Below are 17971 nucleotides of genomic sequence, written 5' to 3' on the forward strand. Positions count from 1 at the left end.
CCATGTGTAGCTTCTGTTTCCACCACTGTGCCCATTTCTATCAGGGGCTCACCATGCCAGTTCTGGAATAGCCAATGAGGAAGGCCAGGTAACATCAACTGGCCTACTCATTTTGTCTATTATTTTGTGTGGTGCCTCCTCCATGGAGGGTGATTTTTAGTGATAGACTAAAATACACTATGATACAGAAATTTTTACCCATTTTGCCCCTTTTCATTTCTCCATCTTGTCTCCAAGACTTGCTTATCTCTAATCTTCTAGGTTTTTTTCTTTTTACTTCTTATCATTTTGTTATACTATCGGCAACTTCCCAGGAATCTCTCTTATTTTTGCCTTGAGCCACTTCTCTTTTCATATAAAGTAGATGTCTAAGCGTACCATTCACTACTCTCCCCATAAAGAATATTTTCCCTTTCTATTACAGACCTGAATTATTATCCACTTAGGGCGTATCTTTTGGACTGCATGAATATCTAAAATCCAAACTCAGGTTTTTATTCTTCCTTCATCTGGTCTTATGGGATCTCTTATAGGGTCATGGGTGCCGGCCATGGATGGTGCTGGTGCAACTGTGGTGAGTGACGTGGGCATTTGAGCCATCTGCTCATTCAATTTACTTACATCTGATCCTGTTCAGGATCTATCCCAGATATACATTTTTCCTTTTCTTCTTCTCTTTTTAATGTTTATTTATTTTTAAGAGACAAAAAGAGACAGAGCATGAGCAGGGGAGGAGCAGAGAGAGACACAACGAATCTGAAACAGGTTTCCAGGTCCTAAGCCATCAGCACAGAACCCAAAAAGGGGCTCGAACCCACAAACTGAGGGCTTATGACCTGAGGCAAAGTCAGCCACTCAACTGACTGGGCCACCCATGCACCCCTACATTTTCCTTCTTGTTAAGGGTTGATATTGGGCCCATCTGCTTTATGAATTGGTGTGTCCAAAAGAACACAATTCAGAGTGAGCAGTTTTAGATGTATAATCATGTAATTGCCATGGTTAAATGGCTTGTTGTTTTCTCTACACGATTTTATTCTCTGCATGATTTTATTTCAGAATGATTTTCCTACCAGCATTTGCCAAAAACCAAAATTGCATCTTTCCCTACAAAGACCATGGAATCGACTGGACCATGGATGCATGCATGGTCCATGTGGTAAGACTGATTGCAATTAACCCAGACCCCTTGTAGAGCCCTTTCCTGCTCCAGGTCCCACTCAGAGATAGTAGACATGTAAATTACCATGTCTGAAGTTGAGAGAAGTATTACTAATAATGGACTATTTTGTTTCCAGCACCCAAAGAGAACTAATATACACTGCTGGTGCAAAATGCAGCATTTTTCTTTTGCTTTGGAGGTAATATCCTAACCTTCTGACCGCTGGATCCATAAAATCCTCACTGAAGTGATAGCTTCTGAATCTTTGTAAGGTTTATCTCTTTTCTACTGGAACGCATGAGTCTTATCAAAGCCCCCAGAGTACTAGCCACCTCTTGTTTTTCCTGTTTGGTCAATATGGTATCACTGATATATTGCGTCATCAGTGTAAAGATCTATGGAATGTTCTGGCAGTTTGGATTTCTTTGGGCTATATTATGACAAAGTGGGAGAGTTGATATAGATCTAAGGGAAAACCTTCAATGAATACTATCATCTGTTCCCTGTGAATATGAACTGTTTCCAGTTCTCTTTTTTAATCAGAATGAAAAAGAATGCATTCACCAAGTCAATAATTGTAAGCCATGTACCTGAAGTCTTATTAATCTGCCCTAACAACTGTATCATGTCTGACACAGCAATTGATATTGGGGCAACTAATTAATTAAGCCTGCTATCTTCAGTCATTCATCAGGAGCCACACAGATTCTGCAGAGGTTGGTATGGCAGAATTAAATGAAGATAGATAGAAATCACCAGGTGTGTATCCCAGAGGACCTTAATGGTGGTATCAATCTCCTCTATATCCCTTGGAATACAAAACTGATGTTGGTTTAATTCTTGGTCAGGAGTGAGAAATTTCAGGTGTTTCCAGTTACCCCCCCCCACTATGAAAACTCTTACCTTATAGGTCAATAATGTATTGGTGGAGTTTACTTCAACCGTTAAGTATTGCCATTTTTATTATATACTTGGAGATTGGGGAAATGACCACTGTGTGGGCACACAGAGCCAGTGGGCCTTCTCTTATCTAGACTTTAGTCCTTCCATTTATTATATGATATCCATTTGCTCCCATTTTAATAAGGGGCCATAATGATGCCTTGGACCTCTAGATATCAATAACCTATTTCCAACAGTTTGGATATTCTTTTTTTCACAGTGTAGATAAACCAAGTAAATGGTTTTGGGTTACTTTTGGGGGAGGACTAAGAAAATCATCACATCATATTAAATACTTATTGGGTTATCATATGTATCTATATCTGTCTATCTATCTATCTATCTATCTATCTATCTATCTATCTATCTATATGTTTTAGATCTGAAAATAAACTTAGATCTGGGAACTTAGCAATAGATCATGACTTTATGTTGGGATAACTGTCCTTAGGTCCCTTCTCCTTCATGCTTGCCTTCTAAATATTTTTGTATAATTTATTGTCAAGTGAGCTAACATATAGGGTGTACAGTGTGCTCGTGGCTTTAAGAGTAGATTCCCGTGATTCATCACTTACATACATCACCCAGTGCCCATCCTAGCAAGTGCCCTCCCAATCCCCATCACTCGTTTCCCCCACCCCCTAGCCTCTCCACCTCCATCAACACTCAGTTTGTTCTGTATATTTAAGAGTCTCTTATGGTTTGTCTCCCTCTTTGTAACTATGTTTTTCTTCTCTATGGCCTTATGTGAATGTGTCCGATCTTACCTTTTAAATTTTTACACTGGATTTTGATCAGCAGTTCTATTAGCTAATCTAACAAAACTTATCTAGTTTGCTGCTGGGGATGCCACCATGCTTTATTAACCATCTGTACAAGAAGTACAGTCCCCTTCAGTCTGCCACTTACCTTGCCAGTCATTATGGTCATTAGGACCTTCTGGGTTCTTGTAGTTAAGCACTGACCTCTGACCCCTCATCCCCATGGATATTAATGAGGGCAGGTCTATGACTGCCTTTTCTTCCATCAGCTATGGCATATTTAAGGGATCATACCGAACTTATTATTTGTGCTGGTCCTTCATTCACTAGAGCATTTATAAACACTTTGATGAATGATCCATGGCACTTGTTGCCTTGTTGGGGAGATATATCTGAAACATCTTCCAGAATTGGGAATTAGATTTTAAGGTTTGGGGGGCACCTGCTGAGCCAGTATCCTCAGGGGAATTAGTCCAGAGGTCCTTATGTCATGCCTCATAATCCCGCGTATTCGTAACTGGGGCCCTGTTTTGAGCAACACAGATCGACTTTGGCTGGAATTCAAACATCTCTGGAGCTCTGCACCTCTATCAGGTCTTCATTTTCTTGATTATCTTTCTCATAATGAACCCTTTGCTACTTGTCAGTGGTCTTCAGCTTCTCATAACCTCTCTTCAAGGCATCAGTACAAATTAACAAGAACCAGTCAATTCTACTGTCTTTGAATGCATGATTTTCTCCATGTTTCCCAAATGCTTAGATCACTAAGTAGAAGAGTGGCATTTCCTTCTACTGGGATATTACCCCAGGTCACCACTAGCTAAAGTTTTAGCTGATGTCTTGTGCCAGGAACTATCTGTACCTCATCTATCTTCTTTTCCCATTGTGCAGTGAGTCTTAAATTCAAATTTTATTTCCTGTGTTCTTGGACCACTCTCTATACCACCGGTTTTAGTTTGGGTCCTCTGAGAGGCAGGTGCTAAGACAGGATTTTCTATATAAGGATTTTCCAGGGAAAATGTCTACAAGGGAAGATGGGGATGGAGTCAGAGGAGGTGGTGGGTAAAACTATGTAACCATCATGTAGGAATGACCCTGGTGAAGTAGAGAAGAAAGGGTTGTATAGGAGAAGTCTCAGATTGCAAAACATTTCTAGGAAAGTTTTGACTCAGCCCATGGGGAGTCCTTAAGCCAAATTAGGAAAGGACCTGCTTTAGTATCCCCGCCATACTCAGTAATTTTCTGGGAGCAGCTGTGGGAAGCATGCTCTCAGTACAATTGCAATGGCTTCAGAGTACAGCAGCTGAGGCTGTATGTCAGTTATGCTCCTGATAGCAGGAGATGTGAATGGCCTATTTTCGTGGCCGCTACACACACTTAGGAAAAAACATACACTGGAAAAAAATAAAATTCCTTTCAATATATATAGAAATGTTAACTATATAAAAACAAACTTCATATTATTTCATTTGAACATTATATTTGGCTGCACATAGCTTAAATTCTGTTATTTCAGTGATTTTGGAGGGTCATGTTGACTTGGTGAATATGGCAGAAGAGGCTTTGGAATGGCATTGTGGCCAAGTTAATGGAAAATCTGGCATTGGTTTTGGAAACTTAGAATGGTATGTAGGTGAGAGACAGAATTGGAGGTTTCATACCAATAGGTGAAGGTCAAATGGAGTTCAAGGATGAACTTCTTGTGTAATGAGTTCAAATCTAGAGGGGACAAGGGAATGGTAAGACAGGGCTTTATTATCAAATCTGCATATTATAAGGGTGGTAAACATGTTTCAAAATGTAAAATATTGTCAGCAGTGAAATCCTAATAATCCAAAAAGGTACTATTTTCCTTATGAAAGTTCTGCTATCTTGATATTTCTAGTTCTGGTTACTTGCTTTTGTCTTCCCATCTCACTTTTTTTTTTCATGTCTATATACTTCTCTATTTCTCATTAAAAAAAATCTGCCTCATTATTTCTGTTGATTCTTTCTCCTTTTTATCCTCCACGTCTTAGTCTCTCCTTTCTTTTCTCCTGCTCCTTTATTATTATTATTTTTCTCTCCTTTAAGGTCATGATAGTTGAATCATAATATAATAGTCACAGTTAAGTGACAAAAAGAGAGATTGGCAAAGCTGACTGAAAATAAGCAATCAATCAAAAAGGTTATGGGAGAACTGGTAATTATAAATGAATTCAATCTAATAAATTTTATTACAGAGAGAAATATAAAAAGAGCTAGTAAGCTTTAAGGAAGTCTGGATATGAATCAGACTTTAATTAGTTTCTCTATATTTTCAGGAGCTCTTAGTGCCCCCATCACTAAAGTCATCTGAAAGAATCTCTCCATTCAAATTGTACCAACGGAGGAAAAGCTTCCTGTCAACTGGGGATTTGTTTTTCAATTGGGAATCTGGTTCCAGTTGTATAACACTATATGGAGTAATGAAAAAAAAATATGCTCTTTCACAATTATATTGTAATTATATCACGATTATATTGTAAGCCAATGGAAGTTTGATATATAAACCATATCTTTTTTATCCATTACTACCCGACAATGAGAAGGAATAAAATCTTGCCATTTGCATGGAAGGTACTCTGCTCAGTGAAATAAGTCAGTCAGAGAAGGACAGATCTCATATGTTTTCACTCATCTGTGGATCTTGAGAAACTTAACAAAGACCATGGGGAAAGGGAAGGGGAAAAATTAGTTACGAACAGAGAGGGAGGGAGGCAAACCACAAGAGACTCTTAAATACAGAGAACAAACTGAGGGTGCGTGAGGGAGGGGGTGGGGAAGAGGGGAAAATGGGTGATGGGCATTGAGGAGGGCACTTGGGATGAGCACTGGATGTTGTATGTAAGCCAATTTGACCATACATTATATTTTAAAAAACTAAAATTCGAAAGTAGATAAGGACATTTTTAGCATGTTCTGAAGTAAGGTTATGATGTCTCAACAACACACAGTGTAAAGAATATTGATAATTTGTAGTCTGAACGTTCAAAATTCATTTGTTTTGATAGCTCTCATCATTAGATCTTTAAGTTTTATTAAACTCTGACATCTTATTAGTGATTGTAATAGTTTGTTTGAACTCCTCTACACTCCATACACACCAAAAAAAAAAAAATCCAAAATCAGATTTGTTTGCAGTATTAAATTGGTCCCTACTACATTTCTAATCCTCTTCAGCATTGAGCACAGTGCCTTGGACTGAATTCATCTCACTAAAACTGTGAGATGTCTTCCCAGACAATTCACATGCAAAGAATTTGGGGAAACGGAATGCATTTAACGATAACTTATTCAAACTAGGCAGCTATTTTCCTGTCTGGCAGTGGAAATTCTTTTCTGTCAACAACTGAGTATTTTTTGCCCAATGTTTGATACCTCCAGCGGCAAAGTGAAATGAATAACTGAGATCCTTGTGGGTTTTTATGAGATGAGTTAGGTCCTGAGTATCATAAAATAGGAAGCCAGGACCCTCTTGAGCTAAGTGTTCTTCCTCAGGGAAGGACAGTGTCTGATCTTTTGCACAAGAATAAGCTACAGATTCTTGTCTCCGTAGTGTGCCAGTGGGGATACCAGCTGACTTGCATGTTCTCAATCTGTCACCAGTCTCTCTTGCTGCTACTGTAGTTGCTACAAATAGTGTTTCTGCCTTCAGGACTTTGTACAGTTTTCCATATCAGGGTCGGTCAACCCCAAATTCAAAGTTGCACTTCTAGGAGTTCTTTCGTTTGAGCCTCTATTTGTTGCCAGGTAATGTTTTAGAGGTAACTTAAGAATTTTTTTTAATGCCCTATGCCAAATGCCATGTGGTATTATTAGCCTTTGAATATTTTTAAAGGTAGTACACTGTGGATTCAAATAACTTGTGCAGAGAGCATTCAAAACAAATTTTGAAAGTGCCCGTGATGTTTAAAAATTAATTAAATGTATTTGAGAAACTGCTCCTGTATTGCTTTTCATTTATTGAATATTTTGAAATTTAATATGATATTAGTTTCTACCTGATTAAAATGGAGTGGTAAAATTGTTGGTATTATGATCAGGAAGATTTGTCTGAAGCTAAAAAGTGGAACCTGGCATACAGAGAGGTTTCCCGCTTGCGGAAAGCTGCCATCCTGAGACCTGGAATGTAACAGACAGTGTAGTCGCTTTTGTTGGTGAAGCAGAATACCAGTGATGATTTTATGCAGATCAGAGTGATAATTATGCTAATAATGTCTGTTGAGAAATTGTAAAATATACCTGGCTCAAAAGCTGAGAAAAATAGAAAGTTGTGAACTTCGGCCATTTTTAAACTTAAGGTAAGAGGGACGTTTTTATATCATTAAACTAAAAAGAAGAAAAAAGGAAAGGACTTACTCTTATAGAGGTATAATTTAACATATAGCATTGTTAGTTTCCTATGTACAACATAATGATTCAATATTTGTATATATTACAAAATGATCATCATAGTAATGCTAGTTAATGTCTGTCAGCATCCATCATTATGAATTTCTTTTTTCCTCTTGTTATGGGAACTTTTAAGACTTACTTTCTTGGCAACTTTCCAGGATGCGATGCAGTCTCATTAACTATGATCCCCATACTGTGCATTCCATGCCGGTGACGTATTTTGTAACTGGAAGTTTGTGTCTTTTGATCACCTTCACCCATTTTGCATACCACCCACCCCACCTGTCTCTGGCAACCATGCATCCAAAAAAGTGATAGTGAAATTAAGGTGACATTTTAATATTAGGTCACCTATTTCGGTCATCCACTCTGATTTTACACAGCGTCACTGTGAGTGGTTGTGAACTTCTGAAAGAGGCCAGAGGCATCTCAGAAATGCCGAGCAATACTGATTGAATTATCTTCCCATCTTCTTACAAGCTCCAGAGGCCGGGTTTCTTGCCTTTCACCTTTTGGACCTCCCTGCCGTTGTTCTTTGCTGCATCTTACTGCTTTCCCACTACCTTCACGCTTACTTAGCAGAGCATTTCACCTAGAGTAAGGTCATCTAACTCCTCATTTTTGTGGTTGTCTTAGGCATTAGTTATGTTATACAAAAGTTAGAAGATGTTTTGAAGAGAGAATATCAAACAAGTGTTGAAGCTGATTGGAACTCATGTGGTCATAGTATTTTTTTCTGCAGATAACTTACAAAAAATTATCTAGCAAGGTTTCTAGCTCTTGTATGTTTTAGTAAATATTGCTTTCTGTAGTGGCGTTTACCAAAAGAATGTTTCTCAAAAGAAAGAATGAAGAAAGACTCATTTGTAGCATTTGCTGATTTCCCTGGTGTAAATCCTTCCACCACAGCTGATTTCAAGCTACCCCTGGGAAGTCACTGAATGAGGACTTAGGAAAAGATGTGCACAGTGAGATCTTGGAAGTAAGTGTAATCTCTCCTTGTCCATGTTTCCTGTGACCATGTCCATGTTTCCTGTGACCATGCCATTTTATTGCACCCTGCCCTAATTTCCAACTGCTAGTTTCTGCATCTTTCTGAGAGTTATCTGTGTAGATGGCATCCCTTTCTGCTTGAGACAGAAGTGCAGGCACATTATTTCCCCTGGCAGCAGCTTTCCACCAATCACTGACAGTAGTTGGTGTACAAATTCACCATTTCCATCAACACTGATGGGATAAGTTAGAGGTCTCTGTTCTAAAATGAATCCCATTATTCCCCAGCAATGAGCTTCGGGGTATAATCCTATATTGATTGTGTTCCCTTCCCTTAGTCATGTTCCTCCTCATTTACAGGTATTTCCTGAAATCAAACCAGTAAACCCTAATAAAACTACTTGCATTGAATCCTGTCTCAAAATCCATTTCTGTTGGAGTTCAAACCAATTCAAACCCCTCCAATTTACTTCAGTTTCCACCTTTTGCAGACATCTTTGGAATATGACTGTCTATGTTCCCTTTATATCTATTTGATATTTCCCGTCATTGCTTAAAACTCAAAATAATCTCTAATTCTATCAGATTCCTTTTCTTACCATATCGTTTCTCTCAGAGGTAGGGATGGCTTCAAGTACTTCTTCATCTGGCTAAAAATATCAACATATCTTAGCATTAGGCCTTCACTAAAGGATTTGTAATGGAGAGAATTTGCTACTAAATATGACCTACTTGCAAACCTGGACAAGATAGGCTCTGATTCTTTTGTTATGATTTCAGACTTTATTGTAAGAAATGTAGAGATCTGAGACTGAGCAAAGGATTGTACCTGGGAGGAGGAAGGCCAAAGAGTAGAGCAAGAGAGACATGGAAAATACCTTACTGATATCAATTGAACTTAAATTTTTTTAGTGTTTTCAGATATAATCTGTGTGTTCTTATTACTGCTTCCTCTTTGTTTGTCCTTTTATACACCTGCAATATTTTCTCTAAATTACATATAAATATAAATTTGTTTCATTTTGTTTTATTTTACTGCTTAAGTTTTTTTTCTTTTGTGTTTTCTTTTTTTTCCCCCCTACAAATCCCTGCCCAAAACACAGCTATGGTCAAAAAAGATTAATTTTAAAGTCAGTCTCCATTTTCAAATTGAGAATAAGAATTTACCAGAAATGTGAAAAAAATCTTCCAGAAGAAAACTTCTAAAATGTTCGATTTGTACCCCCAAAAAATCCAGAAACAAACAAAAAAAACCCCACATTTCTCCTACTATGCATAACATATCCATAATGATAATTTCCTTCTTTCACACTGGTAACGTAAACAGTGTAAGAATAGGAGCTAAAACTCAAGGAAGAGTATGCAAAAAAATGTATATCTCTCTCTTGTGATGTACATTTTGTCTAATTATGATGGAAGAGATGCCATCTGTGTGCTACTGGCTCAGAATTGCCTTGGTTTCTCTCACGTATGCCACAGGACTCATAAATCCTATAGCAGTAAAGACGAGAAATGAAAGTACAGTTCAGACTCAAGGTTGACTTTCAGTGCTTTCCCTAGCTTATTAGGTTGTGGGAATGATGTCAAAAGACAGGACACAGGTTGTTCCTTTGTAAGGGTATGAGAAACAGCTGCAAGTTGAAGGCAGTATTCCTCCCCCAGGCCAGCACAGCACTTCACAGAGGTCCCCCAGCCCCCAGCCCCTGGTTCCTCTAGTAGGAAAGAGAACAGGGCAGGGGACCACAAGCTCCCCCCAGCCCCAGCATCAAGGACACATTGTGGGAGCTTCTACCCTGATCTCACACTTCTAGTATTGCAGAGGAATACTTGGGAGCTCAACCACTAGTAATCTGTGATGGAGAAAGGGGGAGGAGCTCAGAACAGCCAGCCCACAGATCTTGGTAGACTGATTTTTTACCTGCAATGCTCAGTAGTAATATCAGCCAGTGGTTTTGCTCATCTAGAGAATCAGGACAGGGATGCACTCGGAGCAGGGTACTTGGCAGGGTGCAGATCTGCCTTATTCAGAACTTTAAATGGGAAGTTTTGCCTATTCTGCAACCTCTTTTGCCCATACGCAGGCAAGGAGCAGAGTCACAGAACCCCTGCTATAGAGAATGTCTTCTGGTCCCTTTTGAGCAGGGCTGGCCACAACTCCTGGAAGCTACCTGGCCCTGCAACACTCCAGCTGAGAGACAGGTGGGCAAACTAACTGCTCCTAGAATAAAGCCAGTACCTCGTGTGCAAGCTCCCCATGCTATGCATAATTCATAGCCAAGAATGAGGGTAGCTTCCAGCCCCTAGGGATCAGAGAGCATATGTGGGAAAATGAGTGTAGCCTAGTGGGGCTCCTCGCCTCCAGCTCAGGCAAGAAGCCAAGACATGCCCTTACCCATTGTGGAGAGTATCTTCCAGTCCTGTCTTACCAGATTGGCTGGTGATGATTCCTGGAAACCTTGCAACCCATTAGTGCTCCAGTCTAGAGAAGGCCAACCAGAACCAATAGTTTGCAAAACAAAGCCAGTGGCTGTGCTCAGCCAGGAAACTTGGGGTGCAGGTTGTTTTGAGTTAAGACAGCAAAGAGCTTTACCAGCCTTAAAGCTGCTGCTTCTACTGTACCTGCGCAGGAGATCTAACTTGTCCCAGTCATTGCTGAATATGCCTTCAGTCTGTCTGACCTGGGAAGCTAACCAGAGAAAATGGGAAACGGTAGTCCATTCAACAGCCCAATGTGTAGTGCCACTGGAACAGGGAAAATAGCCCCTGGCTTCCTTAGTCTGCAGATCAAAACTAGCGGTTTCACTTGACTGGGGAATTGAGTACACACTCAGGCCTAATTTGAGTCCCCAAACACTGAGCTGTACAGACCCAGGGCCCTGGCTTGCTGCCCTAATGGGACAGGGAAACTAATTCATAGCCCCATCTATACTAAATACAGTACCTAGTCCTGACCATCTAGTAAGCCTGACCAAAGAATCAAAGCAACTGTGGAGCCCATCCTAGAGCCTCACACTCAAGGAAACTAAACCATCATTCTTATCCAGTTGTTCTCAGCTAAAGGCACACTCCCCTCCATCCTCATCCTCAGAGCTCAAGCAATTTATTCCCAAATAAACCAAACTAGCAGGTCCTACCTGTCCAAGAACATTATCAGCAGACATATCCAGAAACCCAAACTTGGCTGACTGGTGAAGAGCAGTCTCTGCCAAAGCAAACCTGTAAAGTCTGGAAGAGGAGCCCAAATACTAAAAAACACAGATACCAATGTAAGGAATCCAGGTTCATTGGAAATCAGGTAAATACGACACCAAGGTAAACTAATAAAGCTCTAATAACTAAGCCTAAAGAAATGGAGCTCTATGAAATGTCAGGGAAAGACCTCAGAAAAAACCCTCTTTGAAGTTTGGTGAACTACCAGGAAACACAGACAACTGAATGAAAGTAGAAAAACAATACATGAATAAAATGGGAAATTAGACAAAGAAATAGCAACCATTAAAGCAAACAAATCCTAGGGTTGAAAAATTAGATAACCAAATGGAAGAATTCAATAGAGAGTTTCAAAAGTAGACTTAAACATGCTGTAAAAAGAACAATTTTTTTTCTGAAAAAGAAATTAATTGCATTTATAATAGCATCAAAAATAATAAAACACTTAAGAATAAAGTTAACTAAGGAGGTGAAAGATCCCCATTCCCAAAACTACAAGATACTGATGAAAGATATCAAAGAATGCACAAATAAATGGAAAGGTATTCTGTGGTCGTGGATTGGAAGAATTGATATTGTTAAAATATCAGTACGGTTAAAAGCCATCAGTAGATTCACTGCAATCCCTATCAAGATTCCAATGGCATATTTTAAAGAAGTAGAAAAAAATTCCTAAAATTACCAGGGAACCACAAATGACCTCAAATAGCCAGAGCAATCCTGAGAAAGAAGGGTGAAGCAGGAGGCATCCCACCTCTGATTTCAAGCTATCCGAGAACGTTGTAGTCATCAAACAATTATGATACTGGCATAACAACAGACAAACCGATAGAATCAAGAACCCAGCAATAAACCCAAGTATATACAGTCAACTAATATTTGACAAGGGAGCCAAGAATACTCGATGGACAAAAAAAAAAGTCTCTTCAATAAATGGTACTGAGATCATTGGATATTTACATGCAAAGGAATTAAACTGGATCCATATCTCACACTATTCACAAAAATTAACTTCAACTGGATTAAAGACTTAAACATAAAACCAGAAACCATGAAAAAAAACCCCGTAAAAACAAAGCTCCTTTACATGAATGAGTCTTGGTAATGAAATTTCAACTGTGACACCTAAAACACAAGTAAAATAAAACCAGTAAGACTGCATCAAACTAAAAAGCCTCTGCATAGCAAACAGCAACAAAGTGAAAAGACAACCTACGGAATGGGGAAAAACAATATTTGCAAGCCAAATACCTGATAAGAGGTTAATATCCAAACATGTAAAGTACTCATACAACTCAATAGCCAAAAAGGAACCCAATTACAAAATGCGCAGAGGACCTAAATAGGCATTTGCCTGGAGATCTACGAAAGGCCAACATCACTAGTCATTCAGGAAATGAAAATTAAAACCACAGCGAGATATCACTTCACACCTGGTTAGAATGGAATCATAAAAAGAGACAAGAGGTTACTACTGTCATGAATGTGGGCACAAGGGAACCATTATGCACTGCTGGTGAGAGTGTAAATCGGTGCTACCACTATGGAAGACAGTGTAAAGGATCCTTAGAAAATTAAAAATAGACATACCATATGATCCATCAGTTCTACTTCTGGGAATATATTCAAAAGAAATGAAAACATTAACTTGAGGAGATATCTGCAGTCCCATGTTCATAGCACATTAGTTACAAGAGCCAAGCTCTATGCATGTATGTGTATTGTGTGGGTGTGTATATATATATAAACAATGAGGAAATCCTACCATTTACAATAAAGGGACCTTGAATGCATTATGGTCAGTGAAATAAGTCAGAGAAAGATAAGTATTATATGATTTCATTATATGTGGAATCCTTAAAAAGAAAAAAAAAAAGGAAACTGCTAGAAAAAAAGGTCCTACTTGTGGTTACCAGAAGTGGAGGGTGGTGGTGGTGGAACTGGAGGAAGGTGGTCGAAAGGAACAAACTTCTGGTTATAAGGTAAGTCAGTACTAGGGATGTTACGTACCACACAATGACTGTAGCTAATACTGCTGTATGACATATGGGAAAGTTGTCAAGAGATTAAATCCTGAGTTCTCATCACAAGGAGAAGTTTTTTCCCCTTTTTCTTTCTTTTTATTGTATCTGTATGAGAAGATGGTCGTTAGCTGAGCCTATAGTGATAATCATTTCATGAATGATTATATGTAAATCAGGCCCTCATGCTATACACTTTAAATGTAAACAGGGATGTTTACCAATTATTTCTCAATAAAATGGGGGGTGGGCAGTAAGTTCCACATTGACCTTAGGTACTTGAGGGGCACCGTGTGTCTTACTGAAGTCATTTACTGACACCTAGAGTCCTTTCCTAAGACACTTGAAGAAATCAGGCAACTATATGTGTTTGAGGTCAAAATTAAGTCCTGATGTAAAGTACTTCTTTGTCATTCACACTTGCCCTGGCTGTCATCACTGGTTAGCTATTCTTTTCAATGACACTAGAGAGCAGCATTCTTTTAATACTCAGAGCTCCTACAGCAGCTTTCAGGAATGGTTATGTTGTGTGGACTGAGGGCTAGGCCTCTGTGAGAACATGTGTGTAATTAGTGAATACTGAATTAAAGGAAAAATTAGGGAACAAATATGTGGAAGAGTCTGGCACTACATGAATTAGATGAATTGTCTTGATATGTTAAATTATTGAATAAGAAGTCACTCAATGACATTATTTTTATTCCTTTGACAATAATGATCCAAGACAGGGGATGGTCAGTAGCTCAGATTATTAGCACCAGATGATATTGTTGGGCTTTATAATAGAATCAGAGTAGTTCAAATCAAATAAACTTCTTCTTAGGAAATTTTTATTGAGATTTTCTATATTGTCAAGGGTGCCACTTTTCATGATTATGTCTGCTGAAATGAAATGTCATCGTTAAATGTTTACTGCCACAGCTTTTTATACTAAGACCTCTGATCTGTGATTTATACCTGTCTTTGGTTACCAGTTCATATTTAGAAACAATGGCTAAAGGGTTTTTGTTTGTTTGTTTGTTTCTAAAGAAATAGTTCTTTTCTGTGACTGCTATTATGGCCAATTGTTAAAGGAAAGGCACAGCAGATAATTTATTAGTGAATACAATTATGAAAATTTAATGAAGTTGTTTTCTGATTATTGGAGTTTTGTAAGTGGCCCATTAAAAGGTTCTAACATTGCATAGATTTTGTTCTTAAGTATCTTTCAGTATTTTAGAAGACTATATTTTAGAAGATTTTTTTCACAGTGGCCAAAGGATGCATGTTTGTGAAAAGATAAACCAAAAAATTATCTTAAATAAAAAGCCCAGTATAGTCCTTTGTGACATTTTGGAGCCCTCAAAACAAAGACAGATGCAGATCACTTTGGTAATATCTAGAATAGAAGAATTATCATTAATGGATCATAGTATTATGTTTAATGCATATGATTAATGGGTTACAGTATTTGTCTAGGCAGAATTTAAGTGGATATTTTCTTTGGTTTCTTTCCAGGTTCTAGATTCTACCTTCCTTGGCCTATGCCTACTTCCTTCTGTTCCTTTCCTAGATAACTGTTAACTCTTATTTTGACCTTTCAGTCAGGTCCCTCCCAACAGAACTTTAATTTCCTTAAAGAAACATTTGTCAATTGAAATACAGAAGCATAGATAACACAGAAGCTAAAGATTTCTGTGAAAATTTGTTTACAAATGCATTCAAATCAACCTCTTCATCAAGTTCAGATATTCATAGGCAGATCGTTTGAAATTGAGAACCACGCAAACAAACCCCCCTCCCGTATTTCCGCCAAACCAACATTTGTAGCTTAACTGTCCATGAGGAGTCACAGAAGGGAGTTCATTGAACTCATGGAAACTCAAAAATCTTTTATATAGAAAGTGATCAAAAGCTAATTTTCATGTCTAATGCAAGCACAAAAACACAGGGGCTTAAAATTAATACCTGAGAGTATTTTGAGGGTGAAGGAGCTAAGAATTTATTTTGACACTATACCAAATTTTTTGTTTTGGGGGGATTTTTTGGCAAACTTAAAAATTATTTGTGGGGTTAGTGAATTATACAATTTTTTTTAGTGTTAAGTGATACACCTTTAGGTCATTAATGATGATGTGTTACCCCTATTTCTCCCAATATGTATATATATATATATATATATATATATATATATATTTTAAAACTTACTTTTCTTTAAAAAAAAATGTCTAGGGGGAGCCTGGGTGGTTCAGTCAGTTAAGCGTCCAACTCTTCGTTTTGGATTAGGTTATGCTCTTTCAGTTTGTGAGTTCTAGTCCTGCCTCAGGCTCTTTACTGCTAAAGAGGAGCCTGCTTGGGGTTCTCTATGTCCCTCTCTCTCTGCCCCTACCCTGCTTGTGTATGTGTGCTCTCTCTCTCTCTCTCTCTTTCCCAAAATAAATAAATAAACTTAAATGTCTAAACTTTTCTTCATTTTTCTGCAACTTATTTTTTTTCTTCTTCCTTTAGTTTTCCTTCCTTATTTGTTCATTTTTTTAATCTTTTTATTCATTTCTAAACCTTGTTGTTACAGGATCAGGATCCAGGTAATGGCTTATATAGCTCTTGTTCAAATATTTTTTCTCTCTAAACAGGTTCTGTGCCAATCATGTTTCTATAGATAGTTTTTTTCCTTTTTCTTCTGTCCACTTTACAGCTTCAGAAACTTAGAAGGGTTACAGTTTATGCCCAATATCTCCTTTTTATAAAATTTCATTTCTTTAAACTCATTCTACAGGACATTTCTGTCTTGAAAAATGAAACAGACAGTGTTAAGCACTGTTCATTACTACTGTATTCTTCTGTTTTGCCTTTGTAAGATGTACTGAATGCCATGTTCAATTGCGGATGTGTCAAAACAAAAAGAGATAGAAGTTTACGGCCTCTGTTTATTTCCTTCTATTATACTTTGACCATTCCATAATTTGAAACAGTTTTTAATTCATGAAAGAAAATTAAAAACCTGTATCTTCTTTCCCTTTCAGCAAAACAAGGCAGTAACTTTTCAGTTTTAGCCATCTTTTCTATAAAAAATATACATATAAACAAGTTTTGTGGTTTTGTGTGTTAAGTACCAAACAAACATGATACAATGTCTGCTATTATCTTGGGAAATTAGCTGACAGCATTCAGAGGCTTTCTTCCAAGAGCTCCAAATTCATTTCTTTGATATTTTGAATAGAAATTTGGCCCAGCAGATATATGAACCAAAGAGGATTTCCCCCCTCCAAAAGGACTTCTGACATCCCAGTCCTGCTATCTGTCTCTATATGTCTGTGTATGCAGCTTTATAGAAACCGGCTTCATGAGACCACAGTTTTCTGTCTGGTTCTTCCTGCCAACAACCTTAAAGAAACTGTGTGTCCAGGCAGAATGTAGTCCATTGGGAAAGAATTCAGGGAGTGTTTGCAGTGAGGAGAGTTTTATCAATAATGTGACTAGCAATTTAGACATGGTTTTGTGGCACATGATAAATGAAAAGAAGGAAGCTACTGCCAATGTAATGCAGGCTATTATATATATGCTGAATCAGAGCTATGTCTATGACTATTCCCAAGATCACCCTAGCTTTAAACAGGAGCTGATGGAATGAACAAACCTAAGGACTTTTTAGATTTTCAGGATGAGTAATAGGAAAGATTTGTAGAAGAGATAAAGTGAAAAGTAAAGCATGGTGTGGCTATCCCCTGATAAGTTAGGAAAGGCCTGGTTGAAAATCTGAAAATCTCAGATGATGTCGTGGAAAGTGTGCGGACTCTACCTAAGACAGACTGGATTCTGATACTGTCTAGAGTTTTGGTCAAATTTCTTAACCTCTGTGAGTCTCGATTTTTTCAACTGTAATGTCAACCTGACAGTATTATTGATAAGATCATGAAAGATAAGGTTTATAAAGTGCTTGATTCAATACCTGACAACCTGTTAGTTGTTGTTATTATTGCTATGAATATGCTTATTAGTATTTTCCTCTGCATTCCTTTGTCCAGGAATGAAGGCTGGGTCTCTTTTAATCACTGAAGATTACAACACTGAGAAGTCAGGGCTGTAAAACACAAGTCTTAGCTCCGGAACCATTATCCTTTTTCTAGATGTTGTGCTCTGAAAACATAAGGGAGCATGCAATTAATTTGTAAAGACTAAATGTGAGAAGAGTATGTTCACTTTTTAAGAATACACATTCTGTTGCTTATTTTGTTGAATAAAATAGAGGAAAGCAAAGTACACAAGGTGGATTTAGAACTTTTTATTGAAAATCACAAGGGAGTGAAGATGCTCTCTGAAGTAGATTGGAAAGTGTAATACAAATGTAAAAATGTTGCAGTCATCTTCCTACTCTCTTCACTTTTTGTTTTTAGTCTCTACCTTTTTTTAAGCTTATTTACTTATTTTTGATGGGGGGAGGAGGAACACAGAGAGAAAGGGAGAAAGAAAAATCCAAGCAGGCTCCA

The sequence above is a fragment of the Suricata suricatta genome, chromosome 5, assembly GCF_006229205.1.
Source record: "Suricata suricatta isolate VVHF042 chromosome 5, meerkat_22Aug2017_6uvM2_HiC, whole genome shotgun sequence".
NCBI lineage: Eukaryota > Metazoa > Chordata > Mammalia > Carnivora > Herpestidae > Suricata > Suricata suricatta.